The following is a 21,852-nucleotide window of genomic DNA, read 5'->3' on the forward strand; positions in this document are numbered from 1 at the left end:
TAAATAGGCAAAGTCTTTTCCCTGGGGTGGGGGAGTCCAGAACTAGACTGCATAGTTTAGGGTAAGAGGGGAAAGATATAAAAGAGACCTAAGGGGCGACGTTTTCATGCAGAAGGTGATACGTGTATGGAATGAGCTGCCAGAGGATGTGGTGGAGGCTGGTACAATTGCAACATTTAAGATGCATTTGGATGGGTATATGAATAGGAAGGGTTTGGAGGGATATGGGCCGGGTGCTGGCAGGTGGGACTAGATTGGGTTGGGATATCTGGTCGGCATGGACGGGTTGGGCCGAAGGGTCTGTTTCCATGCTGTACATCTCTATGACTCTATGACACATGTGGATGGCACAGTTGTTAATGCTGATGCATATGTGGGCAAGGTGATGAGGTGTTCTAAGGGAGTGATGAGACAGGGCAGAAGGGATGCAGGGTTGTTGGTGTGGAAGTTTGGGGAGGTGACAGGAGCGAGTGAGGGAAGGTGCTATATGCAACAGAGAGGGTGTCATAACATGGGTCTTGGTGAATGTGATGGCAGAAATAGAGTGAATGTAAGATATCAGTGTGTCACTTAGGCTGTGAGCAGAGAGACTACTGATCTTCTATCAGTACTGCCGTCTGGTCCTCAACACCTTCAAGACTGCACTAGGTTGGCATGATCAGATGGCAAGAGGATGTCCTTCCTTTGCACCACCATATTGACTAGCACCTAAAGTCCCACTCAGAGAGCAACAGTAGCATCTTCCCTTTCTCAGCTATCTCACCTCAGACCCCCAACAATGAGTAGGGTATCTTCCAGGTGCCAGCACTCCTCCATTAAAGGTGGCACAGAAGGAAAGAATGCTGGTCTTACAGTGGCTACCTGGTGAGTGTATTGGGAATGGCATGTTTTAACAAAAGATGGAAATTAGACAAAGTATGCACCATGGGGGTGGCAACAGAACTTAACGCAGCAAATTTGATACGACAACTCTCAAACTCATGCTGGAAATCATTCCACTAAGCATGACTTGCCCTTTGCTAAAAAAAAATAAGATTCAGCCTCTTGAGAAGAACCTGGAAGTTGGGTTTCATTTGGGAGAACATGAGGATTGCAGATGCTGGAGATCACAGTCAAAGAGTGTGGTGCTGGAAAAGTACAGCAGCATCCGAGGAGTAAGAGAATCGACGTTTCGGACATAAGCCCTTCATTAGGAATTCCTGATACACAAAATAAAAGACAGAACTTTTGTGAGCTGCTGACAAAAACTGGCAGCACTCAAGGCAATAGGTGATTCAGTGGTTAGCACTGCTGTCTCAAAGCACCAGAGACCCAGATTCAATTCGAGCCTCAGGCAACAGTCTGTGTAGAGTGCTTGGGTTTTCTTTGGGCTCTCCAGTTTCCTCCCACAGTCCAAAGATGTGCAGGTTAGGTGGGTTGGTCATGTGAAATTTCCCATGAGGTCCAAGGATGTACAGGCTGGTTAGATTAGCAATGGGAAATGCAGGGTTACAGGGATACGGTAAGAGAATGGGTCTGGATTAGATGCTGTTCAGAGGGGTGGTGTGAACTTGTTGGGCCAAATGGCCTGCGACCGTGTTGGAGGGATTCCATGCTTCAATGTGATCACTGTTCAGGTCTTTTGATTTTCTTCCCTCCTTCATACATCTGTAAAAACTGGCAGCAAGACAGATCTGTAAGAGGAAAATTAAAATTATAGTGGATAAGAAGAATGATAACGTGGAAACATATTAACATCTCTTCATATGTTCTTGGGACCAGGGTTCGAATTCCACCATGTCAAAGGGTGGATTTTGAACTCAATAGAACATCCAGAATTAAGAGTCTAATGTTCCCCATAAAATTGTATTGATTGTCAGAAAAAAAATGTAGTTTACTAATGTTGTTTAAGGAAAGAAACTGCCATTCTTACCTGTTTGGCCTACATATGACTCTAGACTCACAGCAATGTAACTGGTTCTTAACTGCCCTGTGGACAATTAAGGATGGGCAATAAATCTTGGTCTAGCCAACAACACCCACATCCCGTGAATGAATAAAATGATTAGATTAGATTAGATTCCCTACCGTGTGGAAACAGGCACTTCTGCCCAACAAGTCCACACCGACCCTCCGAAGAGCAACCCACCCAGATCCACTCCCCTACACCTAACACTGTGGACAATTTAGCATGGCCAATTCACCTGACCTGCACACCTTTGGACTGTGGGAGGAAACCGAAATAAAGATAGGTGAGGACAAGAACAATGAGGATATTAAGACACAGCTTGCTGATCTATGATTATTTGATCTGCTATTGTCCGGATAGCCAAAACAGGTTTCACATAACTCATGGCAGTTTATAATCAGCAGCTGGAGTGAGTGAATTGACCTCACTGTTAGCTTCATTCACCTTGGTCTGCCTTCCTTGGGCATTATGTACCAATATCTTCTGGAACACTGTTGTAAGTACGTATCCAACATCAGAACATAAGAATTAGCAGGAGTAGGCCATCTGGTCCACCAAACCTACTCCACTATTCAATAAGATCATGGCTGATGATCCACTTATCTGCCCACTCACCATAACCCTTAATTCCTTTTCTGTTCAAAATCTATCTTTGCCTTAAAAAAATTCAATGAGGTAGCCTCAACTACTTCACTGGGCAGGGGATTCCACAGATTCACAACCCTTTGGGTGAAAAAGTTCCTTCTCAACTCAGTCCTAAATCTGCTCCCCCTTATTTTGAGGCAATGCCACCTTGTTCTAGCCTAGCCTGCCAGTGGAAACAACCTCTCAGTTATCTAATTCCGTCATCATTTTATGTTTCTATAAGATCCCCCACCATTCTTCTAAATTCCAATAAGTGTAGTCCCAGTCTACTCAATCTCTCTTCATAAACCAACCCTAACAATCCTGGAATCAACCTTCTGATACTCCTCCTCACCCCCTCTAGTGCCAGTACATCCTTTCTCAAGTAAAGAAACCAAAACTATACATAGTACTCCAGGCGTGGCCTCACCAGTAGGCCTATACAGCTGCAGCATAACCTTATTTTTAAACTTGATTCCTCTTACAATGAAGGACAATTTTCCATTTGCCTTCTTAATTGACTGCTGCACCTGCAAACCAACCTTGATTCATGCACATGGACACCCAGGTCCCTCTGCACAACAGCATGCAGCAATTTTTCAATGTTTAAATAATGATCCATTTTGCTGTTATTCCTACCAAAATGGATGACCTCATATTTATCAACATCGTACTCCACCTACTAGCCCCTTGCCCACTCATTTAACCTATCTATAACCTTCTGTAGGCTTTCAGTATCCTCTGCTGTACCACTCGTTTTAGTGTCATCTGTGGAACTTGACACTCTACACTTGGTCCCCAAACCTAAATCATTTTTGTAAATTGTAAACAATTCAAAGGTGATCTTCACCATCATGACAGTGTCAGTGAACCTGCTGATCTATGGTGAACGACAATTGCTGCAGTAATATTGCAGAACCCTCTTCTGATAATTCTCTTTATTCTGACAAATTGACCTGATTAACATGCCGGGACAGGATGACACGTTGGCACCCCAAGGTCAGTATAATAATATTGAATCTACAGAAGAAAGGTAAAAACTAAACAAACCAGCCTTAAGGGGGTATACTGCAAATGATCCATATGCTGAGGTTTCTTGTATGTTTTCCTTAATCCTCGCATCAATGACCTCCTCATATCCAAGATGGCAATGGAGTAGGACGTTTCAGCTGAAGCTCGTCTGCTCCATCTGTTTATTTTTTTCCTCTTTTTATTTTTCTCTTGGTCTTTCTTTTCCTCACTCACGACTTCAGTGTGAACCCAGCAGGGCATCTTCTTGGCTCAGTAGCTCACGGTGGTCTCTCAGCAACATGTAGCAGTGTCTCAGCCCATCTCTTGGTGGCCCATGGCAGTCTCTTGGTCTGACATAGGGGTGTCTCAGTGTGTTAATGCGTCCCTTCCAGGCATGCTCCAGAGACAGAGGAGGTCAGCGAGGCAGCAGTGATGGCATTGCAGCCCAATGTGGGAAGAGTGAGCGGTGAGGGAGGTTCTGCAGTATCTGAGGCAGAGGCATCGTGAACAGGCAGGTGAGGTCTCCGGAAAGTAGGATAACCATTGGACCCATCAAAGACTGTTGAACTTTTAACTTTATTCCTATTTTTCTAGTTTCTATGAAGATGGACTTTAATATTAATTATTACCTTAAATCATTCTTTTTCAATGTATTCTCTGAAGGTAATACTTAACTTTTACTACTTTGTGCCTAAGTATTTTGTACCTAGATACATTTGTATCTAAGATGTACTTGAATACATGTGATGATGAAACCTAAATCTAAATGTAGATGGTGAAGCCATTCACATATCCCTACAAGTGACTTAAGATAATTGATAGAGCTTAAGCTTGGAAGACATCCTATTATTTTAAGTAAAAACAAGGACTGCAGATGCTGGAAACCAGAGTCTAGATTAGAGTGGTGCTGAAAAAGCACAGCAGGTCAGGCATCATCCGAGGAGCAGGAAAATCGACGTTTTGGGCAAAAGCCCTTCATCAGGAATAGAGAAGGGCTTTTGCCCGAAACGTCGATTTTCCTGCTGCTCGGATGCTGCCTGAACTGCTGTGCTTTTCCAGCACCACTCTAATCTATTATTTTAGGTCCAGATTTCTTAATCCATTCATGGAATGTGCGAAGGCCAGTATTTCTTGTCCATGCCCAATTGCACTTGAGCTGAGTGGTTTGCTAGGCCAGTTCAAGGGGCAGTTCAGTGCCAACCACATTATGTTTGGGTCTGTAATCACATATAGGCCAGATAGGGGCAAGATGGCAGATTTCCTTTTGTAATGGGAACCAAATGGGCTTTTACAACAATTAATGATAGTTTGATGGCACCACCATTTTCAATTACAGATCTATTTTGATTGGATTTAAATTTCTCCATCTTCTCTTGAATCCATACTCCTAATTGTCCTGGGTCTCAATTGCTCATCCAGTAATATCGCCACTGCACTACCATCTCCCCTTAGCTGTGGCTAGATGTTCTGATTCTCTTCTTCCACTTTCTCTTGTGCTCTGTGCACTGGCGACTTGCAATACAGGAGTGCAGAGCTCTGTAGTGCTTCATGAAAGGCAGTGAAACAATGTGAGGTGACTGCTTTTGTAAGATCCTGCTGCTTCCTCTGCTATAATTGGTGAGACAGAACCAGGTAATTATTATCACTGGCACTATTTGCTGTGGAGCTGCCTTGTGCAAGCAGTTATCATGTGGCTGAAGGCCTGTACATTGGAGGAGGATCAATGATAGCTTGTGCAAAACTATGTTTGTCAAATAAGTCACAGGCTGGGACATGATTGTCAGCTTCAATATCCCTGGAATTCCTAGTTCTGTATCCAAGGAAGTGTTGAAGCAAATCAAAGGTTGGCCATATTCATATACGTCTGGCACCATTTGGTGCTAGCCAGCTGCTAACAAGTCCCGGGAAATAGATACAGGCTTTGTTTTGGAAATGAAGCATCAGGTATGATCATTGAGTCCCACACCTTCAAACATTTTGGGATGGGCTAGCTAGATTAATACAAAATTGGCTTGATCATAGAAGACAGAGGGTAGTTGTAGAAGGGTGTTTTTCAGAATGGAGACTGGTAACTAATGGTGTTCCACAGGGGTCAGTTTTAGGTGCTCTGTTGTTTTTGGTATATATTAATGATCTGGGGGTAAATGTGGGTGGTCTGGTTCGTAAGAGTGCAGATGACATGTAGATTGGTGGAGTTGCTGATAATGCCAACGATTGTGAAAGAATAAAACAGGATATAGATAGATGGGCGACTTGAGCACAGAAATGGCAGATGAGTTTCATCCAGACAAATGCGAGATGATGTGCTTTGGAAGATCAAATTTAGGTCATTCACTTACTGTGAATGACAGAGCCCTTAGGAACATTAACATACAGACGGATCTAGGCGTCCACAGTTCTCTAAAAGTGACAACACAGGTGGCCAAGATGATTAAGAAGGCATATGACATGCTTGCTTTTATCAGCTAGGACATGGAGTACAAGAGTTGGCAAACCATATTGCAGCAATATAAAACCCTCGTTAGGCTGCATTTGGAGTATTGTTCACAGTTTTGGTCACCACACTACCAGAAAGACATGGAAGCTTTGGAAAGAATGCAGAGAAGGATCACCAGGATATTGCCTGATCTTGAGGGCATTGGCCATGAGAATAGGTTAAAAAGACTAAGATTGTTTTCACTGAAAACACAGCAGCTGAGAGGAGACCTGACATAGATCTACAAAATTATGAGAGGAATAGATAGGGTTTTTTTCCCAGGGCTGAAGTTTCAATTACAAGGAGGCACAGGTACAAGGTGAGAGGGGGAAAGTTTAATGGAGATGCATGTGGGAAGTTTTTTCACAGAGAATAGTAGGAGCCTGGAATGCACTGTCAGTGGAGGTACTGGAAATGGGCACATTGGCAACATTTAAGAGGCATTAGGATGATTAGATGAATAAGGAGGGAGTAGAGGGATACAGAGTGATAAGGGCAGGGTTTTTTTTTTAGTTTAGTTAGGGCATGATGATCAGCTGGAGGGCCGAAGGGCCTGATCCTGTGCGGTACTACTCTTTTGTTCTTTGTTTGGAAAAAATGTATTATGTGGTCCTGGCACTGCACAATATCAGGGAATGAATTATGCTGACATAGGAGCCACAATGTTTGATTCATTTAACTGGGAAAAGACCACAGTAGAGAGGAGATGCCTTGAAAGTTAGGTAGTGTAACTGTCGCCCTTTGTGATTTATTCCAAAGTGCTGAGAAACTACAACATGTATTCACAAAGAGAAGTTTCCTTAAGGATATGACCCAAAGGTCATCAGTTAGTAAAGTCTGCCAGATGACTTTTCCAGCTTCCAGAGGTGTTCATGCTGACATCTTTCCATTGGTTCCTCTGTTTGTAAGCTTAGTCTAGAGAGTCTGCATCTACAGCAGTTCCATACAAGTTGTGAGGCTGTGGAAGTATTGTCGATGGCTCCCTGAGGTTTTGACAATCCTGCCAGCTTTTCTTTTAAGCTCACAATTTATTTTTTAAAATGAGACATTACAAATGTCTACAACAAACTGTACAACGCACTGCCAATAATGTCTCTTTAAACTCTCTGGAGTACCAGTTGACAAACAAATTACTTAAAGCAACATAGATTATCCTTTCAATTAATAGTGTGTTCTCTTGTTATTTCTTAATGGTCATGGAGACGGCAATATCCCAACTTGCTTTTGATAAAATACATTGGTTTTATACAGTGATGTACAGCAGAAATGACTGTTGTTACTGATACACCCACTGACCCCAGAAAAAAACCCAAGATGGCTTAGATTCAAGACAGCTGTCTCTTCCATTGTGGCTGGCAGCACTTAGCCCTGGGTTCATTTGCAGGTCCTCTACAATGTGTTGCACCATTCTATCACCATCTTCTTGTTGAAGTCTTTCGATTTATCCTTCCTCTGTCTGATCCATATAATATTTCAGCCACAAAGTATCTATGTTGGCAGGGAATGATAGGCAGGAGACTTTGTGACTATTGTGCATTTTCCTGACGTACACAGTGACTTGAGCTTGTCCTTCTCTAAGAAGTACATGTGTATGATACTGTATCGGGCAGGATATCCAAAGAACTATAGTGGTGCATTCAGGGTAGAAAATTCTGACTCCCAAGTACCTTTAAAAGTCAATGACCGAAGTCCACTCAAAAATAGCCAAATAACATTACAATTTGCTTTCTGAAAGAGCCAAAAGTCACTTTGCAAATCCTAATACTCATTATTATCTTCCCTTCAAACAACATTGAAACTCAGGTCTTGTTGAGCAACCAAGCATATTCATAACCAGCATTAAGAGGAGAAATAGCGCAGACAGTGGATCCGTGTCAATTGTGTTTCATTCATATGGAATTTAAATGCTGATGTTTCACTTGTTGATGTCAGCCACGTGACTAGGTATCAGACACAAATGAAACAGATAATGGATGCTACTCTTGTCAGTCCCATTCTACTTTGTCTAATATCTATAAACTAATGCACACAGGACTTTCAATAGGGGACAAGTAGTGTCCAGTCTGTTTTAATATCATTACCACAATTACTCCTTCGTTGCTACCGGCACCTTTACAAAGATATTCTACACATAAGCACCCAGGCAAGCCTTTTATGTGCCACAGAGCTTATTCAAACTGATGCGTGCCACTGGAGAGTATTGGCTTTGACATGCTGATTAAAGCTTCAGCTTGTTGAATCATAACCATATGATTTATAAATTGACCCCCTGTTTCTAATTTTATAATGTTTTGAAAAAGTGGTGTTACCAAAGATCTAGCCTTTTTAGTGTTATTTTTTCTTCCGACCAGAAGTGAATAAATGGTAGAGGCAGTACTTGTTTTAATGAACACTTAAGCCAGTCTCAAAGACCACAGTTCACAGCTGCACATTCCATTTCTGCCATGTGTTTGAATTAACTTGCGTGCCATTAACAAATCATAAAAGATAAATGTCAATCCAGAACTTGGAACAACCAGCTATACAGTTTCAGAAGCAAGGCGCCAAAGTGTACCCTGGGGTGTGAAATCCAATGACAAAACACAGTCCTGATTTCACTGTTACTCGTATTTATTTTTCTCTTGTTTTATGAGCAGCTGCTCCAATGTAATGGTATTCTGTCATACGATGGTCAAAAAATGACCTTTATGAGTCTGACAGTACTGTGGAGAAAGAGGGAACCTTGCAATCTCAGGGCTGAAACTCAAACCTGCAGTGTTTTTGGCCTTTTCATTAACTGCTTCCCTTCATAATTTCCAAGGGAACCAATCCACAAGGATTGGTTGTAGACAGTTAACTGTAGATTCTCTGTCAGCTTATTTGATTTTGCAGGGCTGGAGTTCTCACAGTTGTAGCCTAGGAGATTGAAAAGATGGAGTCCATCCACAAAAAAGATTATACGTCTGTTGTTGAGGTCTCAGGTTTGACAACCAATTTGCCCTTTCATGCTTCTTATGCTCATTGTGAAAGGTAGGGGGTAACTTCCATTTCAATTTTCCCTCATTAAATCCCATTGCACAAAAGACTGAGCTAATGGTGGACTTGCCTGACTAAAACTGGAAGAAATGGGGGAGAATACCTGCTGCAAATGTGTTGCTGGAAAAGCGCAGCAGGTCAGGCAGCATCCAAGTAACAGGAGAATCGACGTTTCGGGCATAAGCCCTTCTTCAGGAATGAGGAAAGTGTGTCCACTCTCCTGTTCCTTGGATGCTGCCTGACCTGCTGCGCTTTTCCAGCAACGCATTTTCAGCTCTGATCTCCAGCATCTGCAGCCCTCACTTTCTCCTCGGAGAATACCTGCTGTCTGTTTCATTGGTCAGTCATTTACTGGAATGGGATTTTGTATTGGTATGATTCTTGGAACTTATCAAATTTCACGTTCCTTATTATTCCTGGTTCTAATGCCTAAACATATACTGTGGCCTATTGGTGCTATCATTGAGCTAGTAATCCAGAGATCTATGCTAATGCTGTGGGATATGGCATCAAATCAGAGTGATAGATGTCTACATGGACTTTAGTAAGACATTTGACAAGCTTCTGCATGATAGACTGATTATTAAGTTTAGATCACATGAGACCCAAGGAGAGCTAGACAATTGGATACCAAAATGTCTAGACAGTAGGCAACAGAGGGTGGTGGTAGAGGGTTGTTGTTCAGACTGGAGGACTGTGACCAATAGTATGCCACAAGAATTGATGCTGTCCACTGTTATTCATCATTTATACAAACAAATTGGATGAGAATATGGGAAGGATGGTTACTAGATTTGCAGATGACACCAAAATTGGTGGTATAGTGAACAGTGAAGAGGGTTATCTAAGAGTACAATGGGATCTTGATCAACTGGGCCAATGGGCTGAGGAATGGCAGATGGAGGTTAATTTAGATAAATATAAGGTGTTGGTTGCATTGAGGTAAGACAAACCAGGGCAGGGCTTACACAGTCAATGGTAGGGCCGTGGAAAGTATTGTCCAACAGAGAGACCTAAGGGTGCAGGTAAGTAATTACTTAAAAGTGACATCACAAGTAGACAGGGTGGTGAAGAAGGCATTCGGCAACTTGCTTTCTTCGGTCAGAGCATTGAATATAGGAGTTTGGATGTCATGCTACAGTCATGCAAGACACTGCTGACACCTCATTTCTAGTACTGTGTACAGTTTAGATTAGATTACTTACAGTGTGGAAACAGGCCCTTCGGCCCAACAAGTCCACACCCACCCGCCAAAGCGCACCCACCCAGACCCATTCCCCTACATTTACCCTGCACCTAACACTACAGGCAATTTAGCGTGGCCAATTCACCTAACCTGCACATTTTTGGACTGTGGGAGGAAACCGGAGCACCCGGAGGAAACCCACGCAGACACGGGGAGAATGTGCAAACTCCACACAGTCGGTCGCCTGAGGCGGGAATTGAACCCGGGTCTCTGGCGCTGTGAGGCAGCAGTGCTAACCACTGTGCCACCGTGCCGCCCAGTTCTGGTCACTCTGCTATAGGAACGATGTTATTAAACTGGAAAGGGTGCAAAAAATATTTACAAGATGTAACCAAGACTGGAGGCTTTGAGTTATAAAGAGATGCTGGATAGACTGGAACATTTTTCCCTGAAGCATAAGAGGCTGAGGGGTGACCTTATAGAGATTTATAAAATCATGAGGGACATAGATAAGATGAATAGCCAAGGTTTTTTTTCCGCCAGGGTAGGGCAGTCCAAAACTAGAGGGCATATGTTTAAGATGAGAGGGGAAAGATTTAAAAGGGACCTAATGGGCAGCATTTTTACACAGAGGGTGGTACTTATATAGAACAGTCTGCCAGAGGAAGTGGTCGAGGCAAGTACAATCACAACATTTGAAAGACATTTACACAGGTACATCTATAGAAAAGGTTTAAAGGGATTGGGCGAAATGTAAGCAATGGGACTAGATCAGATTAGGAAACCTGACTGGAGCCAAAGGGTCTATTTCTGTGCATATGACTGTAGGACTACAGATCCTATTGTGGCTAGATGGTAACATTTGAATTCAATTTAAACATCAAAAATGGTAAACATTGTCCTTTTCAAAAAAGGCCTATTGGGTTCACTAATATTCTACACAGAATGAAATCTGCTGACCTTACCTGGTCTGGTCTACACATGATCCCAGACAAATAACAACATGGTTCATTCTTAATGGCTCTCTAGGAAATTAGGGATGGACAATAAATCCTGGCCTGGTCAGTGATATTTGTATCCCATGAATGAATTTTTATAAAAAGAAGCACCACCTCATCATATTATGGTGTGATACAGGTTTGATCCACTGTCCTGCAAAGTTACTGACTGCTTCTGGCTTGTTATGGAAGTTCTGGAGACTCCTCATCAAAAAGGATAGTAACCTGCATCTTCATCTTCATTTCTCCAGGCTTCTATTTCAAAATGATAATGACAGAGTCTTAAGAATGTGAATATTCCACTCAAAAGGTGTGTGTGACCCAGGGAGAAGCCTATGCTTCTTAAAGAATGAAAACAAATTGATTGACGGGCAACTCTTTTTGAGCACAGCTGTGTTTATATAAAACTTTGGTTAACTATAGCTACAACTGGAAACCAATTTCATAAATACTTTGAATAGTGTGACAATTCTGTGGCGTTAAGAGGCTATTTTGTCTGTTTTTTTTAAGAGGTTGTAAGGCAGAGGCACCAAGCAGTCTAGCAAAACCATTTGAATAAATACCTTGGGAGGCCTTGGATTTTTGTTTCACAGCCTGAATGGGTGTGGCCACCTCTTACAGATCAGGATTACTGGGTTTTCAGAAGTATCAGCGGGGTTGGAAGCTTTATTAAATGTCTCCTGGCTGCTTCTCTCTGAATTGTCTCTGGATTTTTTTTTGAACTCCTGGATTGAAGAGAATCTGTGTGAGAATCTCTGTCTGAATTTGCCTTTTTGCCAAGGGCAGTGTTTATACTATATTGGAACAGTTAATTATTAGTAGTTACTGTATCTATTATTCGGTTAAGTTTTCCAAAAGAGTTAAGTTATTCGAAGTTCTTCTTTCTTTCGTTTGTATTTTAACTATAGTATATAAATAAATTGTCTTTTTGCTTAAAGTCAAGTACTTTGATCAGTCGTATTGCATCTGGAACATGACACTTCACATTGGCCTTTAAAATAAGAAAAAGTTAGGGTCCAGCTACCTTCTTAAAATATTTTGATGGGGTCTGGTCTGGTCCATAATAGTAACGGTGATATAGTAATCTAGACAAATTTAAACGGGAATGAAAAATTCCTTTTACAAACCCATCAATTCCATATCATTTTCTAGTTAATTTCAGTGAATTACAGGGCATGTAGCTTACTTGACAGTAAAACAGAGCAGAAGTGTTGATTTCTCACCTCCAATACTGATCCTTCTAATTGCCAGTGCAAATTTTAGCCCACTGTCCAAGGCTAGTTCTATCCATTTTCTTGAAAGTTGCTGACCTTCCAAAGGTCCAATAAGATATAAGATAATCAGATGGTTAGATAGGGTGGGCAGGGAGAGCCTTAGTATGGTGACGGCAAGCACGAGGAGGCATAGCTTTAAATTGAGGAGTGATAGATATAGGACAGATGTCAGAGGCAGTTTCTTTACTCAGAGAGTAGTAAGGGTATGGAATGCTTTGCCTGCAACGGTAGTAGATTTGCCAACTTTAAGTAGATTTAAGTCGTCATTGGACAAGCATATGGACGTACATGGAATAGTGTAGGTTAGATGGGCTTCAGATTGGAATGATAGGTCGGCGCAACATCAAGGGCCAAAGGGCCTGTACTACGCTGTAATGTTCTATGTTCTCAGTGGAACTGAGATTGTTTTGTGAACCCCTGCTGAATGGCTTCCACTTCCCTGGTGTGTGGATTGTTGTGTGGACAACACACAAACATTCTACATTTTAATGCAGTAAACTGCCTTAATGCATTCTTTTTCAAAATCTGGTCTCTACTGACATCTTCAGAGATTATCACCAGGAGACTTGTTAGTGACAGAGCCTATCCCCTTTCTCCCATCCTTAATGAAGTTGCCAATCATGGGCATAACTGTAGCAGCAGACTAAAGTAATGAGATAGATGCCTTTACAAGAGTTGACATGCTTGTCACCTCAAATGATAGATGCAAGAGTCATTGCTCCTGGTTGGTAATACCCCTTAGAAACTGATTGCCAAGCTTTCATCTAGATGTAATTTACTTCTACTATTCTTTTAAGTAAATCTTTCTAGCACCAGTGAGACCAAAGTCAGCCAAGAATCACCCATTTCCAAGTGTCCGCAGTGCTTTCAAGTTGTGAATTATGTCCTCACTAACACAACACAGTTCTCCCAGTGAAAGTGTCAAAGATACTTTATCAGAATGTTGGCCTGCTTCTTACAGTATATTACTATAAAACAGCATAATTGATGGTTGATGTTGGAGTTTCAAATGACTTGGGACTATTGAAGAGAGAGATGTGGTGTCATCAATCTTTCAAATGAAGGAAAGGTTTTAAGGTTGTAAGTGCATGGAGATGTGCAGCCACATGATCATTTCCTCAAATGAAATTCCCTTTAACCATTGTCCTTTTGAGGAGAGCTCATTCCAAGCTGTTACATTTAGAGTGCAAGCATTCTGCAGGCTATTAAGGTGTTCAAGTTTGAAGCACTGGCTGGAAGCTCTGGAGAGACACTCAGCTTCATTATCAATTCTTGGCTGAGAGCCTAGTTATCTATTGTTCTGTTGAATAATTATTGCCTGATTGACAGATCTTTTTCCCTCAGATCCGTTTCTCAATTGCTCAAAGCTCATTTATGCAAAATATAGAGTTATCAAGTACTTACAGTTTCTGCATTTGGTAATTTAAAGGTCAGATTCATTGACACTTTATAGGATTGTAGTAATTTTTTTCATGGAAGTTCTGAATGGATGAACTTCTTTAAGCATTGTCACACATAAATTGTTATTTTAGGATTCAAGTACAAAGTAAAAGCTGTATTTTTAAAAAATTGATCAAGAAATGTGGCATTACTAGCTAGGCCAATATTTATTACTTATTCTTTGTTGCTGTAGAAAGGGTGATGGTGAGCTACATTCTTGAATTGCTCGAGCCTTTGGGTTATAGGAGTAAGCACAGTGCTATTAGGGTGGGAGGCCAGCATTTTGGACCAGCAACAGTGAAGGAATGTCAATATTGTTCCAAGTCAGGGTGGTGTGAGATTTGGAAGGAACTTGATTAACTCAAAGTCCTACCTCCACCTTTATGGATTCTACAGTTTCTGATCCAAGATAATTTCTTGCAGGTGGAGCAGTTTTGATGAGTTGGTGCAGGGCGTCTCATAGATGACATTTACTGCTGTCGCTACATCATTGAAACAAGTGAAAACTGAAAGTGGTGGATGAGATTCCAACTAAGCAGGCTGCTTTTTCTGGATGGTGTCAGGTCTCTTGAGTGTCGTTGAGGCTGTACCTATCTCGGCAATTATTCCACCACACTCCTGATTTATGTCTTGTAGTCGGTGGGCAGGCATTGGGGAGATTAATTACTCAAGGATTCCTACCTCAGACCTCTAGCAGCTACATATATGGCTATTCTAGATTGGATCCTGGCGAATAGCAGCTGCAGGATTTTGATAATGGGGAAGTTCACTGATGGTAATGGCATAAAGACGTTAGATATTGCTTGAAATATTAGCATCGCTAATATAGCATAGAACATGTACAATAGCAAGAAATTATGTTGGATCAGAAATCGTAAAATCCAATGGGCCGAGGTAGGTCTGAGAGTAAATCAAGAGATAAAGGGGATATGTAAAAACGAACTAACAGAAGACAGAGAGTTGGAATAAGGGGATATGTTCAGGTTAGAAACCTGTAACTAGTGGATGAATGCTGACCTCCAACAAGCACAACCATCTGTTATTGTGCTAGGTTTGACTCTAAACAGCAATGGTCTTTTTTCTCTGATTCTTATTGATGTCAGTTTAGATGCCACACTCAGTCACAGGACAATCACTCTCACCTCACTTCTGGAGTAAACCTGCACGGAAGTGCCATAGGCTGGCATCGAGAACATCCTGGGACATTGGAGGAATGGGCAAAGTGGTATAAGTTGGGATGTGAGCTTAGTTAAGTTTTTTTTTAATTACCTCTTAAAACATTCTCTCAATTTAGATTTTGTTTAAAGTTCAGGAGCCCTGAGCCACCATGACCCACCCCCCCCCCCCCCCCCCCCCCCCCCCTGAAAATCTGGCCTGACTCCACCAAGCTTTGGGGAGGGGCAATAAGAGATGCCTGTTTCCCCCAGAATGGCACAGGTCAGGAACGCAGGTAGTGGAACCACAGGTTGCTCCTAATGCCAAATGGCTGAAAATTGACAGCCTTGAAAATAGGTCAAAGTGTGAGTGGCCCAGGTCCTGGGCCTCCTCCATCGCCACTCCCTAACCACCCGACACTTGGAGGAAGAATGCCTCATCTTCTGCCTCAGGCCCCTCCAACCCCAGGGCATCAATGTGGATTTCACCAGTTTCCTCATTTGCCCTCCCCCCACCTTATCCCAGATCCGCCCTTCCAACTCGGCACCGCCCTCATGACCTGTCCATCTCCCTTCCCACCTATCCCCTTCATCCTCCCCTCTGACTGATCACCATTACCCACACCTCCATCTACCTATCGCACTTCAACTAACCCCCTCCCCCCATTTATCTCATCACCCCCTCAGCTCACAGCCTCATCCTGATGAAGGGCCTTTGCCCGAAATGTCGACTCTCTTACTCCAGGGATGCTGCCTGACCTGCTGTGCTTTTCCAGCACCACACTCTCTAGCCTCAAAAATAGGGCTAAGTATCTTGAATGTGTGTGTGTGTGTTCAGTAGAAAACAAAAGGTACCGCCGTTCATTCCACTTATAAGTCCTACCTGGCCTCTGTTCGTTCCCCTAGTCTGATTAGCTTCAAATGGACGGTTGATCAGGCCATCCAAGTGTGGGGGAAGCACTTTGTTTCATCACTAACCTTTACAGTAACATAACTTCCTGTGGAATACAGTAACTTTAAAACAAATGTAGGAAGGCATCAGGACCACACACAATTGCCAGCCAGGAAAATGTATCTAGCAACTAATCTGTTAACACTTTATGATAACTGTGGATAATCAGTTTGATGAGTTTCATGCCATTTGATGCCCTCCTCAGTTGTGTGAAGTTAAGACAAGGTGATCCAAATTAGCTGTACTAGTGCTAAATTACTTTTACACAATGGTTGGCACCATAATCTGACTGCTCTGAATGCTGGGAATGGTCATGAGGAATATGTACTTGCACAATTCCTTTCCCACGGTAACATCCGGCACATTTCCCAATAGAAGTATGGGTGCAGATCTCAGATGCTATTTTTGAGAATTAGGAGGCTGCATCACACTTTTTTAAAAAAGGCCAAGTTCTTCAGAACCTAATTTTGCCCACAGTAACTGTTTGTAAGAATGAATGCTTTGTAATTTAAGTAAGGGATGGAAAATGGTGAGTAGCAGAAGTCTCAAAAGCATTAACCAGTATAAAATATTTTTTCAATATTTGATCAGGGCTTTGAAGGTTGTAATTTTTCCCTCAGGCTCATGAAATAGATCATCAAATGCATAGAGTTACAAATTCTCTGAGACTTCACAGTAAAATAAGCTTAAAAACTTGGAAGAAACAGAGGAAAGTCTGCTTCCCTCACCACTCTCCTACTTTGCCTGTTATTAGCTGACTCTTTAGCAGGTCGGTAATCCAACATGCCACATCGTTCATTTAAGCTACAATATACAGTATTTTCCTGAGTGTATCTAATTTGCTGGAGTCTAATGATATTTCTTTGTGCGAGCAAAAAGAATTCCTGATGATTTAGAAAGGAGGTCAAATACTTTTCGAAACATCGGTCCATAGTTCCAGAGTCTTTTGATTGTACAGTGTCCAACCTTTAATAGTGAAACACAAATTAAACTGTGGAATGTGTTATTTGGGGATAGTTTGATTTAAGTATAAAGCTTGCACTAGCTGGAAGAGGCAAGGTGAAGTATTCGTGGTAGAAGTAGAATCTTGATAATCACATTCTAGAAATAATTCGTCCTCATCCAACTACTGGAATGCGGGATGTGATCAATTAGTGCACAAGGTTTGCTAAGTACAGCAGTGAAAAGCAGCCAGAAATCATGGACTTCGCAATAGACTCAATTTCTTTTCCTGCAAAATACTGTATCAGGACAGAGGAAACAGAAAAAAAACATGTAGCCCAAAGAGGATAAAATTGTTATTGAAAGGACCTCATGTACTATGTTGTCCCCATGTGACACTGAATCCCTGGAGTTGTAATAAAATTGTCTAACACTTTAGCCAGTAGGACCAGTCTTAAACGAGGAATCAAGTGGGTTAAAAGGGGTCATGAAATAGCTTCAGCGAGCAAAATTAAGGAACATCCCAAAGCCTTTTATTCATATATAAGAAGCAAGCAGGTAAGTAGAGAAAGGATTGCCAACTAATGGATAAGGAAGGAAGGCTGTGTGTCGAACCTGAGAAAATGAGTGAGATTCTGAATGATTACTTTGCATTAGTATTTACATGATGAATGTTGAGATTAGAGATTGATGTTTGATTATTCTGGATCACGTTGACATACGTAGGGAAGATGTGTTGGGTAGGCTTGAGGTTATTAAGGGGGACAAATCCCCAGGACTGGATGGGATCTATCCCAGATTGCTGAGGGAGGCAAGAGAGGAAATAGCTGGGGCCCTGACAGATATCTTTGTAGCATCCTTAGACACAGGTGAGGTGCCGGAGGATTGGAGAGTTGCTCATGTTGTCCCCTGTACAAGAAGGGTAGTAGGGATATTCCAGGTACCTTCAGACCAGTGAGCCTGACGTCAGTGGTGGGAAAGTTGTTGGAGAAGGTACTGAGGAATAAAATCTATTTATATTTGGAAAAGAATGGGATTATCAGTGATAGGCAACATGGTTTTGTGCGGGGGAGATCATGCCTTACCAACTTAATAGAGTTCTTTGAGGAAGTGATCAAGTTGATAGATGAAGGAAGGGCTGCAGATGTCATATACATGGACTTCAGTAAGGCATTTGATAAGGTTCCCCATGGCAAACTAATGGAGAAAACTAATGCATGGTGTGCAGGGTGTTCGAGCTAGGTGGATAAAGAACTGGTTGAGCAATAGGACACAGAGAGTAGTAGTGGAAGGATGTTTCTCGAAATGGAGGAAGGTGACCAGTGGTGTTCCACAGGGATCAGTGCTGGGGTCACTGTTGTTTCTGATATACATACATAATCTGGAAGAGGACACTGTTGGTATGATTCAGCAAGTTTGAAGATGACATGAAGATTGGTGGAGTAGCAGAAAGCATTGGGGACTGTCAAAGAATACAGAAGAATATAGATTGGAGAGTTGGGCGGAGAAATGGCAGATGGAGTTCAATCCAGGCAAATGTGAGGTGATGCATTTTGGCAAGTCTAATTCTAGAGCAAATTATACTGTAAACGGAAGAGCCTTGGGGAAAGTTGATGAGCAGAGAGATCTGAGAGAGCAAGTCCATTGTACCCTGAAGGTGGCTGTACAGGTGGATAGAGTGGTCAGGAAGGCATATGGTATGCTTGCCTTCATCGGATGGGGTATTGAGTATAAGAGCTGGCAGGTCATGTTTAAATTGTACAAGACATTGGTTTGACCGCATTTAGAATATTGCGTACAGTTCAAGTCGCCATATTACCAAAAGGATGTGGACGCTTTGGAAAGGGTGCAAGAAGGTTTACAAGGATATTGCCTGGTATGGAAGGTGCCAGCTATGAAAAGAGGTTGAGTAGGTTGGGATTGTTTTCATTAGAAAAAAGGAGATTGAGGGGAGAACTGATTGAGGTCTACAAAATCATGAAGTTTGTAGACAGGGTGGATAGAGATAAACTTTTGCCCAGGGTGAAGGATTCAATAATGAGAGGTCACATTTTCAAGGTGAGAGGTGAAAGGTTTAAGGGGCACATACGCGGTAATTACACAGAGGGTGGTGGGTACCTGGAATGCATTGTCAGCAGAGGTAATAGAGGCAGGCATGGTAGATTCATTTAAGATGCGTCTGGACAGATGCATGAGTAGGTGGGGAGCAGAGGGATACAGATGCTTAGGAACTGAGCGACAGATTTAGACAGTGGATTTGGATCGGCTCAGGCTTAGAGGGCCGAAAGTCCTGTTCCTGGGCTGTAAATTTTCTTTGTTCTTTGTTTACATTATGAAACACTTTTTATGATGGTTCTTTTTGACTGAAGGAATTGTAAGAATATTTGTCCTCAGTACCGTAAAGAAAGCACACACTGTTGAAGTAGATAAAATCTTGGTACTTGTTACAGACAAATACAGCATTGTGCTGCATGTTCTTATAGTCTTGTTATTTGCAACAATTAGCATCCCAAGAGTGTGGAAACAGGCCAGATGGCCCAATAAGTTCACACCAAACCTCCAAAGCGTAATCCACCTAGACTCATTACTCTACAATTCCCCTGACTAATTAACCTAAACTACGCATCCTTGGATAATGGGGGGAAACCAGAGCACCCAGACAGGACCCACACAATCACAAGGACAAATGTGCAAACTCCACACACACAGTCACCTGAGGCTGGAATTGAACCTGAGTCTCTGGCATTGTTAAACAGCAGTGCTAACCACTGAGCCACTGTGCTGCCCATTTTAATTCCTGGTACAATTAAGGAGGAAACAGGCATAGAGGTCACTTTTTGGATTTAAAACAAACCTAATGTATAATTGAGCAGTAGATTGTCCATTGAATGTATAACGACTTTCCTTAGGATTTTTCTTTAAGTAATATATTACAGCACTGTCGATCGCAAAGGTATGAATCTGTACTTTTATTGTTAACTGCAATTATGTAAATAAAAGATTTACTCAGGCTTTTTACATCCACTAATTGAAATGTCAGCTTTATCTACATTTCCTTGTGGTCTTTCCTTGCCTCACTTGCAGAGATCTGCCACTCACAGCAAGTTCACAGCAACCTTCTTATGGACAGTTCTGAAGCAGATAAGAAGTAACTTTACTCAGAGAAAAGCAGCGGTTGAGCTAATGTTTGAATATTCAGTTGTTAGCTGGAAACGATGAAAAGTACAATGATGCATTTCAGCATTCGAACTCAGGTAAAAACAATGACTGCAGATGCTGGAAACCAGATTCTGGATTAGTGGTGTTGGAAGAGCACAGCAGTTCAGACAGCATCCAAGCTCCTCGGATGCTGCCTGAACTGCTGTGCTCTTCCAGCACCACTAATCCAGCATTAGAACTCAGTCTATCATTCAAAACAAAGACACAGGCTTCTCAGGGAGAAGCTCATAAGTGGATCAACATTACCATAGAAGACTCAAGGAATTGTCAAGGTAAACGATCAAAGTGCCACAATTTGAGGAAGATCATCAAAGTAAGTGAATAGGATGAAATAGCTGGTGGGTAGAACTGAACTTGAGCATTGCTTTTAACCTTGTACTACTGAGGCTAATTTGCAAAAATTACCACAGTAAAGGGAAAATAATATTTATATGTATGAGAGAGAATATTGACTTGTTGCCAAATGAATTCTGATTAGGAGAGGTTTTTCCGTGGAGAATTCAGCAGCTAATGATGACTGGCAGCTGCCAAGACATTTTAATACAGGTACGTTGATTGTGATGGATCAGTGCATTGCCCTGAGAAATGAATGTCACCTACAGGTAGTTCTGGGATAACAGTACAATTTGGCTATAACATCGCTGAAGAATTAGGGAATGGTAGTTTGGAGAATGTTTCCCTCCATTGGCGACAGCACAATTCCAGTGGGAATCGGTTCGTGTACTTGGTTCTGTGCGTGCACCAATGTCCACACTGAAATCTCCACGCATGCCAATCTTCATGCCGGGCTGTGCATGCACCAATGTCAGCTTTTTGTTAGAGGTATTGAAGAGAAAGCAGCTTTCTTGCATTTTTTTTAAAATGGACTGAGTTAAATTTACTTTTGTTAATAGATATAATTTCAACCTTCATTCAGGCTAGCTATACTTTGTATTAGACTTTCGGGTGATTTCTGAGCGATTGTGAGTAATATTTTTGCTGATCTGCCCCTAACCCCACTTTTCCTATAGGCCCCATTATTTCTATTAAGGGATTTTCTATTAAGCGAGGTTTCACTGGAACGCAACTACAGCATTGTAGGAGAAGCACCTGTATTTTGAGTTGAAACAGGAGCCGTGTGTGTACATGCTTTTTCTGTTTGACGCATGAACAAGTTATGTGTGGATTGAACATAAAACATTACAGCGCAGTACTGGCCCTTCGGCCCTCGATGTTGCACCGACCTGTCATACCAATCTGAAGTCCATCTAACCTACACTATTCCATGTACATCCATATGCTTGTCCAATGACGACTTAAATGTACTTAAAGTTGGCGAATCTACTACCGTTGCAGGCAAAGCAGTCCATACCCTTACTACTCTCTGAGTAAAGAAACTACCTCTGACATCTGTCCTATATCTATCACCCCTCAATTTAAAGCTATGCCCCCTCGTGCTCGCCATCACCATACTTGGAAAAAGGCTCTCCCTGTCCACCCTATCTAACCCTCTGATTATCTTATATGTCTCTATTAAGTCACTTTTCAACCTTCTCTCCAATGGAAACAGCCTCAAGTCTCTCAGCCTTTCCTCGTAAGACCTTCCCTCCATACCAGGCAACATCCTAGTAAAT

The sequence above is a fragment of the Chiloscyllium plagiosum genome, chromosome 15 (genome assembly GCF_004010195.1).
Source record: "Chiloscyllium plagiosum isolate BGI_BamShark_2017 chromosome 15, ASM401019v2, whole genome shotgun sequence".
NCBI lineage: Eukaryota > Metazoa > Chordata > Chondrichthyes > Orectolobiformes > Hemiscylliidae > Chiloscyllium > Chiloscyllium plagiosum.